Source organism: Macaca nemestrina, chromosome 11 (assembly GCF_043159975.1).
Source record: "Macaca nemestrina isolate mMacNem1 chromosome 11, mMacNem.hap1, whole genome shotgun sequence".
Classification (NCBI taxonomy): Eukaryota; Metazoa; Chordata; class Mammalia; order Primates; family Cercopithecidae; genus Macaca; species Macaca nemestrina.
Window position 1 is genome coordinate 64,706,246 of NC_092135.1, and position 12,418 is coordinate 64,718,663.

The window sequence follows — 12,418 nt, forward strand, 5'->3', positions numbered from 1 at the left end:
GGGATTTTCTGTATCATGTACAAAAGTAGGAAAACCATGAAAAATGTGACACAGCTGCCACTCATTAGTGTCATCGTTCACCACTTCATCTTCTTTTACTCTGTCTTTCTCATTTGGTATGTAGTGGTTATTCATTAGCACACAGACAAATATCCTTTAGCTTCTAATTCCATCTCATTTACATTAATTTGTCTGTTAAAATTTTGCCTTCACTAAACACAATTGTAATGAAAGTAAAATATTTTCTTCCATCCAGTGATAGTCTTTAAATAGTTGGTGATTATTATAATACATTCACTCACCTTTCAAGAATTTCTTTCTTTTTCCCACAGAGAGATGCACATTTAGCAATAACAGCTAAATGAAGTGCAATAAAATTATGTTGGAAGGATTTCAATTTCATAGTAGAATGGAAAAATTACTATGAAATATTTAAAGTTTAGTTCTCATCCTAGGACATAAACGTGCTAGTTATTAAGCTATTGTTTTTAAGCAACAAACTCACCCTTCATACTTGAGCGATCAAGTTTACTGTCTGACTTTGACTTGGGATTTTATATGTTGGCATACTTCTGGGGTCTTGCACCTCTTCTCCCTTGATTCTTCCCTTAGGATGGGCTTTCCACATGCATGGTGGCCTGCTAGACCTTGCGCAATGTTTACTGGAGTTGTACGCATGCTCACTTGAGGCGCTCTTCCCTTACCAGTCTAGCATTCCTACAGGAAGGTTATATACCAGTTAAACTCCCCATTCTGCCTCTTAGAGTATATGGGTGTGTCCACTGGCCCAACTCCTGAGATCTTACCGGGAAACTGCTGGTCACCAGTTTCAGGTGTTTCTATCTATTGGCAGACTGCCTTTCCGTGGCGCCGGCTGTGACCAATTGTTATTTTAGGGAGACAGTTTAACAACTGCCTGACTGGCACTTGATGGTCACCTGACCCACTTGATAGTCACCTGACCTTCCTGGTATGGGGCGGGGAGCCTGATTACCTACCCTAAGAGTGCTTCTTCCAAACTGCAAGCTTCTGATAACCAAACCTCTTCCCTTTGTTCACTGAGCGGTAAGACTGTTGGCTACTTCTTGCAATTATTATTATTAATCAATTATCTAACTCAGCATTCTCTACCTCCCTTGATTTTCTAACATCAGTTTAACTAATTTACTATATATAGAGTTTTCTTTTTAAAAAATAACTGCTTTGGTTTCTATTTTCCTTACCTGTAGTGTGGCTAGCTTCATAATAGAAGGATTTCAAATCTGTAGTACAATACTAACATTAAGGGAGGAGACTACCCCTCATATTGTCTTATGCCCAATTTCTGCCTCTAAAGAAAGAAGTAGTAAAAGCTAAAAGGCAGAAATGAAATCCACAGGCAGACAGCCTGGCACCGTGCCCCGGGCCTGGTTGAAGATCGACCCCTGACCTAACCGGTTATGTTATCTATAGATTCCAGACATTGTACGGAAAAGCATTGTGAAAATCCCTGTCCTGTTCAGTTCTGATTACCGGTGCATGCAGCCCCCAGTCACATACCCCCAGCTTGCTCAATTGATCACGACCCTCTCACACAGACCCCCTTAGAGTTTAAGGGCTTAAAAAGGACAGGAATTGCTCACTCAGGGAGCTTGGTTTTTGGAGACGTGAGTCTTGCCTTGGGCCGAATAAAGCCCTTCTTTCTTTAACTCGGTGTCTGAGAGGTTTTGTCTGCAGCTTGTCCTGCTACAACATGAGGCTAAAGAATAGGTTTTATTAACTTTGTGTTATATGTTGATTGTTTTGAATTGTGTTTTGAATACTCATTATTGGTCTTAGAACACAAATGTCCATCATGACAACCTCTTCTAAAGGAAATCCTTAAATAGGCTTAATATAAGTTGACAATGAGCCATTTCCTCAGGTTGTTCCTGGTTCAGGGTAGATTTCTAAACTCCAGTAACCCACCCCTGTCTCTGAATTTGTATTTGCCTTAATTACTGTGTTCTGTAATTTGACAGTTCTTATACACTGTATTCTTTCTGCTATATCATTTTTTTCTCCCAAATATGATTATAATCTTCTTATGGATAATGAATTCTTTACTTTCTATTGTATTTCTCTTAATACCTAGCTACATTTGTGAACTATAACTTTGACAAAAATTTGTTAATTTTTTATAATGTACTACCTTTTGTTTATAAAATAATTTCTTGTAAAGACATTAGGAAAAAAGAATGTGGTAGGAGCGGAGGAATAAAAAGAGAAAAGAGTTAATAAATACTGATAAATAGATTACAATGTGTTGACGTAATTTAATAAGAACTTTGTATTCAATTAGTATTATTAATAAAAACTGTGTTGATTAATTTCTAATTATCAAATTCAGCACTTGGTAAATATTTGATGAATTATTATCTTTTAACTTATTTTAAGTTCAGGGGTATGTTTGCAGGTTTGTTTTGGAGGTAAACTTGTGTCATGGGGATTTGTTTCATAGATTATTTCATCACCTGTGTATTAAGCCTGGTATCCATTAGTTAATAGTTACTTTTCCTGATTCCCCCCCCCCCCCACTCCTCCCACACTCCACCTTCTGTTAGGCCCCAGTGTTTATTGTTCCCCTCTTTATGTCCATGTGTTCTCATCATTTAGCTCCCACTTATAAGTGAGAGTATTCAGTATTTGGTTTTCTGTTCCTGCATTACTTTGTGAAGGATAATGGCCTCCAGCTCCATCATATTCCTGTAAAGGACATGATCTTATATTTTTATGGCTTCATAGCATTCCATGGTGTATATGTACCATTTTAAAAAAATTCAGCCTACTGTTGATGGCCATTTAAGTTGATTCTACATCTGCTGTTGTGAAAAGTGGAACAATGAACATACACATCCATGTGTCTTTTAACAAACCTGCACATTATGCACATGTACCCTAGAACTTAAAGTATAATTAAAAAAAAATGATTTATATTCCTTTGGATATATACCAAGTAATGGATTGTTGGGTCAAATGGTATTTGTTTTCAGGTCTTTAAGGAATTGCTACACTGTTTTCAATAGTAGCTGAACTAATTTACACTCGTATCAACAGTGTAAGTGTTCCCTTTTCTCCAAAACATTAGCAGCCACCTGTTAGTTTTTGACTTTTTATTAATAGCCATTCTGACAGATGTGAGATGGTATCTCATTGTGGTCTTTAATTTGTATTTCTCTAATGATCAGCGATGCTGAGCTTTTTCATATGCTTGTTGGTTTCATGTATGTCTTCTTTTGCAATGTGTCTGTTCGTGTCCTTTGCTCACTGTTTTAATGGGGTTGTATGTTTTTTCTTGTAAATTTGTTTAAGTTCCTTATAGACCTTTGTTGGATGAATATTTTGCAAAAATTTTCTCCCTTTCTGTGGGTTGCCTGTTTACTCTGTTGATAATTTCTTTTTGCTGTGCAGAAGCTCTTTAGTTTAATGCATCCCATTTGTCAATTTTTGCTTTTGTTGCAATTACTTTCGGCATCTTCATCATGAAATTTTTGCCTGTTCCTTTGTCCACAATGGTATTGCCTAGTTTATCTTCTAGGGTTTTTATAGTTTTCGGTTTTATACTTAACTCTTTAATCCATCTTGAGTTAATGTTTGTATATGATGTAAGGAAAGAGTTCAGTTTCAATCTTCTCTGTATGGCTAGCCAGTTATCCCAGCACCATTTATTGATTAGAGAATCCTTGCCGCATTGCTTGTTTTTGTCAGATTTGTCAAAGATCAGATAGTGGTAAGTGTGTGGCCTTATTATTCGACTCTCTGTTCTGTTCCATTGGTCTACATGTCTGTTTGTGTACTAGTACCATGCTGTTTTGGTTACTGTAGTTCTGTAGCATAGTTTGAAGTTGGGTATTATGATCCCTCTAGCTTTGCTCTTTTTGCTTAGGATTGCCTTTGCTATTTGGGCTCATTTTTGGTTCCATCTGAATTTTAAAATAGTTTTTCTAGTTCTGTGAAGAATGTCACTGGCAGTTGAATAGGAATAGCATTGAATCTATAAATTGCTTTGGGCAGTATGGCCATTTTAATGATATTGATTTCTCTTATCCATAAGCATGGAATATTTTTCATTGGTTTGTGTCATTTCTGATTTCTTTGAGCAGTGGTTTGTAGTTCTCCTTGCAGACATCATTCACCTCCCTGGTTAGCTGTATTCCTAGATACTTTATTATTTTTGTGGCTATTGTTAATTGGATTGCATTCCTGATTTGGCTCTTGGCTTGACTGTTGTTGGTGTATAAGCATGCTGCTAATTTTTGTACATTGATTTTGTATACTAAGAATACACTGAAGTTGTTTATCAGTTTAAGGAGCTTTTGGACCAAGACTATAGAATTTTCTAGATATAGGATCATGTCATTTATAAACAAGTATAGTTTGACTTTCTCTCTGTTTGGATACCTTTTATTTTTATCTCTTGCCTGATTCTTTTGGCCAGGACTCAATAATATGTTAAATAGGAATGGTGAGAGAGGACATCCTTGTCATGTTCTGGTTTTCAAGGGGAATGCTTCCAGCTTTTGCCCATTCACTACAATGTTGGCTGTGGGTTTGTCATAGATGGCTCTCATTATTTTGAGGTATGATCCTTTAATACCTAGTTTATTCAGAGTTTCTCAGATAAAGGGTGTTGAATTTTATCGAAAGTCTTTTCTGCAACTATAGACATAATCATGTGTTTCTTTTTTGTCTTTAGTTCTACTTATGTAATGAATCTATTTCTTGATTTGTGTATGTCGAACTAATCTTGCATCCCAGGGATAAGACCTACTTGATCATGATTGATAAGCTTTTTGATGTGCTGCTGGATTCAGTATGCTAGTATTTTGTTGAGGATTTTTGAACCGATGTTCATCAAGGCTTTTTGTCTGAAATTTTCTTTTTTTTTTTGGTATGTTTCTTCCAGGTTTTGGTATCAGTAGGATGCTGGCCTCATAGAGTGAGTTACAAAGGAGCTCCTTGCTCTTAGTTTTTGGATAGTTTCAGTAGGAATTGTACCAGCTCTTTGATGTATTTCTGGTAGAATTCAGCTGTGAATCCATGTGATCAATTTTTTTGTTTGTTTATAAACAAAAAAATAATACTGCTTCAGGTGGCCTGGAGGTCCTCCTCATAGCTCCTGCACTGGTGAATCATACCTGAGTGGCAGAGAGTTCCATTGGGGAGGCTCCCATGCCACACAGCAGCCTGCCTCCTCCTTCCCTACACTGCAGCTTCCCCCGAGCCCATGGCAACTCCCATCACTTTGCCAGTGTATATATTCACAGGCACAACATACCGGTATCTATGGGACACAGCTAAGGTAGTCTTAGAGGGAAACTTAGAGCACTAAATGCCCACATCAAAAAGAAAGATCCCAATTTAACAACCTAACATCACAACTAAAATAGAGAAGTAAAAGGAAACCAACCCCAAACCTAGCAGAAGACAAAAAATAACCAAAATCAGAGTTGAACTGAAGGAGATTGAGACCTGAAAAACATTCAAAAGATCAAAGAATCCAGGAGTTGGGTTTTTGAAAAAGTCAATAAAATAGGTGGATTGCTAGGTAGAATAATAAAGAAGAAAAGTGAGAAGATCCAAATAAACACCATTAGAAACAACAAAGGGGTTATTGCCACTGACCTCACAGAAATATAAATAACTGTCAGAGAATATTATAAATACCTCTATGCACATAAACTAGAAGATCTAGAAGAAATTGATAAATTTATAAATATGTAATGAATAACTGAAAGAATATTTTTTTCTAATTCATATGTTTTGCTTACTGTAATTAAAATAAAATAAATGCTCACTTGTCTATACTGTATGTATTGCATCACTTTTAAAGTTATTTATTATAATTGACAAAAATTGCATGTATTTATCAGGTACATGTGCAACATATTGTTTTGAAATATGTATATATTGCTAAATGGCTAAATCAAGCTAATTAAGATATGCATTATTTCACTTACTTTTTTTTTTTTGGTAATGAGAACACCTACAATCTACTGTCTTAGCAATTTCAAAATACAATATATTGTTATTGTAGGTATGTATGGCCTTCTCTGGCTGTGCTTTGTTACAGACACTCTGGCACCAACCCTCTGGGCTCCACACCAGTGGGCTTGCTGCCCCTACCACTTCTCTAAGCAGGCCTTCCTGCCAAATTGAGAGTCTGTGGTGGTCAAGGGGTCTCCTCCTGCCAGGACTCCAGAAGGCTGTGGTGAGAGTGGTCATATTCCAGAGGCCCTTTCTCCTTACATGTCAACTCACCCATTCACCTGGAGTAGTTGGGGACCAGGAACAAGTCCCAGTGTGAGGTAGCCCTTGCCAGGTTCCCAGCTTCCTTCCCCCTTCAGCCCAGCTTCTATGTCTTCCTTTTATGCACTCTCCATAATCAGATTATGAAAATGAATAAGGAAAATAAATCTTGGGGCCCCAAAATCACTAAGCTAAAGGGAAAAGTAAAGCTGGGAACTGCTTAGAGCAAACCTGCTTCCCATTCTATTCAAAGTCACCCCTCTGCTCACTGAGATAAATGCACATCTGATTGCCTCCTTTGGAGAGGCTAATCAGAAACTCAAAAGAATGCAACTGTTGTTTATCTCTTATCTACCTATGACCTGAAAGCCCCCTCCCCACTTTGAGTTTCCCACCTTTGCTTTGAGTTGTCCCACCTTTCCAGATGAATCAATGTTCATCTTTCATATGTTGATTGATGTCTCCTGTCTCCCTAAAATGTGTAAAGCCAAACTGTGCTCTGACCACCTTGGGCACATGTCCTCAGAACCTCCTGAGGACGTGTCATGGGTGTGCATCCTCAACCTTGACAAAATTAACTTTTTACATTAATACTTTTCTCAGATATTTGGTGTTCACAAGGTCAAGTATAATAAGACTAAAACTTATTTTGTTAATCAATTGGTTCCACTATGATTTGTCCTTGGTAAAAACGGGAATCTGTGGAGAAAAAATTGTTTTAAAAGAAAACTATAGTACACATGTTACAAATTCTAGCATTGTCCATTATTTTTAAGTTTTTATTATTTGTCTACAATTTGGACTAAATCTTCAATTCTTTTCTGGCTACAAGTCTCCAAACTAATGTTTTTAAATTTTTCTCACTTAAAATCACTAGAAATTAATACTCAGTTTGCCTTGAGCCATGCAAAGTAAAGCTGGACAATTTGATAAAAACTTTGAGGAAAATCACCAGAGCAACACATATAAACAGCCTTCATGCTTGCTGATTTATGGACTACACAGAAAGTTCATTTGAAGACCTTTCTGGATTTGAATAACACTCCAGAAAAAAATCTATTTGATTGTCACTAAAATCTAAAGATGTTTCAGAGACTCTTTAAAAGAACTTGTATATAGAATATTCCAGACATTAACTTTTGTTTTTCTTCTGTTTCCATAAAAATGCCTCTTATGTAAGATATGTTTGCCTGCATCATATATAGAGGCCTCACCCATCTGCAGTGCCACCTCCTGAAACAGGACTCTGGTTTAGCCTGACTAAGCTGTTCTCAGGGCTAAGAGAATTCAAGAAAATATGGGAATTCAAGAAAATACGGGACAACGTATTTAAATTTTATCTTTTCTGCTTATTTCAATTTGTTTTTCCATTCCTTTGGTTATCTCGATCGAACAACCTCTAACCCAAATCTCTCCAAAGCTATCAACTTGGCTTTTAGTAAGTGAAACTTTTTAAAGGTTCGAAGTGGGGACTGAAGGATATCAAATTATTTTACCCTGAAACATGTTTCTTTGACATTTTGAGATGGCTGTTCAGAAATCCAACAAACAAAAGTAGCCCTGTTAAGCTATCTTTGGTGGGTGAGATTTGCATCTGTAGAAAATCTGCGTTGGTGCAGCCAGGCCTTCTCTTACAGGGATTTATGGAAGATTAATTGAGATTCCGACACCTTTAAAAGTCTGAGACAAATATTTACCATCTATTCTCTTTGAGAGCTGCTACCTGTGAGGTTTCATTTACATAACAAGACTACCTTTGCTAGTCAGCCCGCCTATTCTCTCCCTCCCGTAACTTTTGTGCCGCTATAACCTGATTTACCACCATAACCTGTTTTGGGCCATGTTCTGAGTCCTCATTTTTTCTGTAAACTTAAGTTGTTATATAAGCTTATGCACCCCATTGTTGGTGTTTCAGGTAATCATTCTGTGATTCTCTCTTACATGCACATTAATAAGTTTGTTTACCTTTTCTTCAATTAATCTTATGTTAGTTGGCTTTGCAGCAAACCTTCACAGGCCAAATAGAAAGGTTTCCCTTGGCCCCTACAGCACCTCTGTTGAAAAGGAGTTGGCTGTAAGTGTGCGTATTTCTAGCTATTCTCTTCCACTGGTCTATGTGTTTGTTTTATGCCAGTTTTGGTTACTATAGGTTTGTGTTATATTTTGAAGTCCGGTGGTGTGATGCCTCCAGATCTGTCCTTTTTGCTCAGGATTGCTTTGGCTATCTGCGGTCTTACGTGGTTTCATACACATTTTAGGGTTTTTTTCTATTTCTATGAAAAATGTCATTGGAATTTTGATAAGGATTGCATTAAACCTTTGGATGACTTTGGATAATATGAGCATTTTCACAAACTTCTTTAAATACATGCACATGGGATACTTTTCTATTTACTGGTGTCTTCTTCAATGTTTTTCATCAATATTTTATAGTTTTCAATGTTTAGATAGGTCTTCTACTTAGTGGATTTTTTTTCTAATTTCAGGATTTTCTTTTTTCATAGCTAATGTAAATCGGTTGGTTTCCTTGATTTCTTTTTCAGATAATTTGTTATTGGTGTAAACAAATACAGTTGATTTTTTCCGTTGATTTATATTCTGCAACTTCCATGAATTTTTAGTTTTAACACTTTTTTGGTGTAATCTTTAGGGTTTTCTATTTATAAGATCATGTCATCTGTAAACAGGAACAATTTTCCTTCTTTCTTTCAAATTTGGATGCCTTTTGTTTCTTTTCTAATTACTCTGGCTAATACTTCCAGTACAATGTTGACTAGAATTGGCAAGAGTGAACATCCTTGTCCTGTACCTAATCCTCAAGGAACAACTTTCAACTTTACATCATTGAGAATAATTTTAGCTGTGGGTCTGTCATATATGGCCTTTACTGTGTTGAGGTACATTCCTTCTACACCTAATTTGTTGAGAGTTTCTGTGATGAAAAGATGTTACTTTGTGAAATGCTTTCCCTTCATCTGTTGAGATAATATGGTTTTTGACTCCCATTCTCTTAATTATATATATCACATTTATTCATTTATGTGTGTGGAACCATTTTTGCATCCCATGGGTAAGTCCTACTTGGCCATGATGGATTATCTTTCTAATGTGCTATTGAATTAAGTTTGAAAGTATTTTTCATGGATCTTGGCATGTATGTTTATCAAGATATTGACTTGTAATTTTCTTTTCTTGTAGTGTCCGTGCCTGGCTTTGACATTAGGCAAATGCTGGCCTAATAGATGCAGTTTGAAAATATTTCCTCTTAAGTTTTTTGGAAGAATTTGAGAAGGATTGTTGTTAATTCTTCTTTAAATATTTTATAGAATTCTCCTGTGAAGCCATCTGGTGAAAATTTTTTTATTGCTCCATTCATTCTCTTTAGTCGTTATTAGTCTGTTGAGATTTTCTGTTTCTTTATTATTTGGTCTTGATGGTTGCCTATATTGAGAGGAGCCGGGCACATTCCTCAGCCCCGGGCTCAAAACAAACAAGCCCAATACAAACACATCCCATCCTCCCATCCCACCACATATCGCCATATATCTCTCAAACTTCCTGAGCCCAGTACAAACACCACCTGGAAAAGTCTCCGATAAGGAGGCAGCCGTTCAAAGTTTTACTGAAAGCGCGGGAACCAAAAGAATTCCTTTGTTCCCCTGTAACTTTCGGGCTATAAAAAGCAAACACTCGCATTGTTCGGGGCCCTCTTGTATGCTGTGTAATGGAGGGACCAAGTTCGAACTTGTCATAAAGATCCTTGCCGCTTGGCTTTGACTCTGGACTCTGGTGGTCTTCTTTGGGGAATAGAGGGTCTGGGCATAACAATATTTTATTTAAAGCCGCTAACAATTAATATTACTTTTTTACATATTTAAAAAGCTGGAGCATATAGAATTGTTCTCAGGTCACATAGCTAGTCACCAACAAAGTCAAAAATTAAACTCAAACTTTCTTAAAGTTTCTCATAAATGGCATATCTATGTCTCAATATCTGAACAAATGAAAAGTTTGTCATATCTTGACACTGGAAAAAATTTTGTTGATTCAACAATTCTTTCTGTCTTCAGAGGTTACTGAGGTTACTCAATTTCTTGCCCAGTCCTTAGAGAGATACTGTTCAAGTTTCCCAACAGATACTTCAACTCTTTGATCTCTAACCCTTCTCAGTCAGAATTTCCTCATATGAAAAATACACTTAACAATAATTTCTTTGCAAAATTTTTAAAACACAAAATGAAATTACAGAAATTCAATTCAGCTAATACTTGACAGGCGTTTTCCATATACAGGCACTTAATGCAAAGTGCCTCCCTACAACACAATGCCGAGCACATAGTTACCACTCAAAATCAACATATTTCAGCTCACTTGTGTGTTCAACTTAAAAATACTTCTTATATACCTAAGTTGCAGTCTATTATATTTCCACTTAGAAGAAAACTCTTAAACTTAATCTATGTAAGATAGAAATGCATCAAAATGTCTATTAATCTAAATGTTCTTTAGAATCTTTTATCCCTTTGGCAGTTTTATTGTATATACACATAATTTTTATGATATGCAAAATGTTAGCCTTTGTTTAAGACAGCAGTTTTCTCATTAAACATTTCAGTTGTAGGAGCATTGAAAATAGAGAACAACGTAGTATAGATAAAAGGATTTAGATAGTCCTGACATCAACTTGTGGAAAATACAGTATCTGTATTATTGAGCGTGGGGTGTTTTATAATACCAAAGTGATTGGATTCCTATGTAGACATGTCTGCATTAACAGGAAAAGATCTACATCTTCCCAGGGGTTTTAAATCCTTTGAAAAATATTTTTAGCATCAATTCTAAGATCTGTAACAAAGTAGAGTGGCTTAAATAGGATAGAAGTGTATTTCTTTCACATAACAATCTGGCCGGTCTAGGTCAGTGGGACAGCTCTGCTCTACAAGGATGTCTGGTAACCAGGCTCCTTGCATCTTAGTTGTTCTATTCTCTTTGTTTGCAGTTGTAAGCTGGTTGCTGTTTTCTGAATTCCAGCTGATGGAAAATAGGAAAGCAAGTCCAAGGCAAGTAATTTGCTTGTAGTAAGGTATGTCAAAGTTGTACTTATAACTTCTATTCCATTTTGTGGGGAGAACTCAGTCACATAAATTCATATAGCTGTAAGGGAATTATATTCCATTGTGACCACAAAATGGCAGAATGGGGCTCAACATGACAAAATTCTTAGTTCTTTTAAGATTTATTTTGAGCCTTAGTATCACATGTTTTAAAAATACATAAATACTCACTTTTTAGGGTATAACACTCTATAAATATGGATATGTAAATATATATCATATACAATCGATTGTTATTTACATTTATTAATTTGCAGCTATCAGTTTCTCATAGAAACTTGGTACATTCATTGACTATGAGTGTGATTTTGTTTTCTCTTTGTTATTCTGTCAATATATGGTCTATCTCTTTCCAAGAAATATGTTAGTGCATGCAACTTCATAAATATTTTATGTTCTTGTTGGGTTGGTTCCCTCTTTGTTAATTTTCTGGCCTAAATGCTATTGTTGTCTTATTCATATTACACCACAAAACTTTCTTTTAGTTAGTACTTACTAAAGTATCTCTCTTTTAAACTGTATACGAATCACCATGTATATAGAGAAGAGGCAGGGCCCTCTTGCCTGGAAAGATGCCTCTCTGCCTTTTTCTAATTATCATGGTTAACTTTGGTGATATGGCTGTAGCTTACTTTTTAATGTCTTCACTGGCTGTTCCAAGTTAATATTGAGATCAAAGCTAGTTTTGGGAATGTATTAGTGATTAATAACATTTTTTACACTTTTCTATAAGGATAAGAACTTTATGAAAATATAAGGATAGCTATAATTGTATCTGGAATAACCAATTCTACAGTCAAAAATGTTTACGACTTTTTATATGTTGAGAATATTTTGAAAGTCATTGACAAAGATTATGCTCTCTGATATAAACCATTATCCAGCTCCCTGCTGTCTAAATAAACCTTGAAATCTGAATTTTGTTTCCCTGATTCCATTAAAATTGCTCTAAATATGTAAACCATCTAAGAGTCAGTTGATCGAATTTTACTTGAACTAGATACAATCTTTGGGAATTTCTATGCCATCTTCCTGGA

The 12,418-nt window shown here is 35.9% G+C and overlaps 1 long non-coding RNA gene across 1 annotated transcript in view; it reads left to right on the forward strand.

Annotated features, from left to right (window-relative positions):
• Positions 1-360: 360 nt before the first annotated feature.
• Positions 361-12,418, forward strand: part of LOC105483295 (uncharacterized) — a 39,840-nt gene continuing 27,782 nt past the window's right edge. The window contains exons 1-2 of the long non-coding RNA XR_011609849.1: positions 361-1,065; positions 11,267-11,350. This is a non-coding gene — a long non-coding RNA (uncharacterized lncRNA). The remainder of the gene's footprint in view (positions 1,066-11,266; positions 11,351-12,418) is intronic.